At 47.3% G+C, this 860-nt stretch overlaps 1 protein-coding gene across 5 annotated transcripts in view; it reads left to right on the top strand.

The window, feature by feature from the left end:
* Positions 1 to 860, top strand: part of FOCAD (focadhesin) — a 318,854-nt gene that overhangs the window by 30,525 nt on the left and 287,469 nt on the right. The window lies entirely within an intron of this gene.

Raw genomic sequence — 860 nt, 5'->3', positions numbered from 1 at the left:
CCAGGGGATGGATATGGAGGCCTCGGGGAGCAGGCAGGGGATGGGGCTGGTGGGGTCCCCCCCAGCTTTCTCCTCTCCCACTTACCAGCATGGAGCCTGGGTGCAGCTCCCTGCGGCTGGCATGTGCCCTGCCTGTGCAAAGCAGGCAGTGTGCTTCAGCACCAGGGTGAGGGCCAGCCATAGAGACCCTCTGGCTGGCTACCAGATCATCTCCGTAGGAGACCCAAGCCTCCAGTTGCCTGGTCCTGGACTGTGCACTGCCCTGCTCTTTTTGCCCGGGGTATTTTTTTGGCCCTATGGTATCCAGTGGTTTAATTTTGCCCCCCTGTTGCAAATTTGTAGTGCAGGGAACAATTTTTTTTTTTGTTCCCATGTGCCTCTTGCAGCATCTCAAAGGGCTTTGGGGTGCTGCAAGAGGCACATGCGTGCTTGTCTGGACGCACCCTTAGGGAGAAGTAAGGGCTTGACTTTGTGTACCCAGACTTGCAGATAGACAATAGGGCTGTAATTGCTCATCCCCCCCCTATACTGCTGTTGACAAGGATATTATCTCTGGAGACACAAATCCACAGTTTGAGAACTGAAACTAAGTGTCAGAGATGCTTAATGGGATCTTCTAGAGTGCACTGAGTTGTATTGTGTAGAGTGATTTTTCTTTACTAATCTATAGAGAAACCTCTAGGAATCTCATAAGATTGGGCCCCTAATATAGTCCATGGCCGGTTGTGACCTATTTATAAAACTTTTCTAAAAAGGTTACATGAATATATTGTCTTAAATAGTATATACTTAGAAGTTAAAATCCCTATTCCATGATGATATCTTTGAACTTTGACATATCTTAAATTAAAACTACCTTT

This window comes from Gavialis gangeticus, unplaced genomic scaffold (genome assembly GCF_001723915.1).
Source record: "Gavialis gangeticus isolate Ggan-Ray unplaced genomic scaffold, GavGan_comp1, whole genome shotgun sequence".
In the NCBI taxonomy this organism is placed as follows: Eukaryota; Metazoa; Chordata; order Crocodylia; family Gavialidae; genus Gavialis; species Gavialis gangeticus.
Note: the sequence above shows the minus strand (reverse complement) of the source record. Positions and strands in the feature narration are given on the sequence as shown.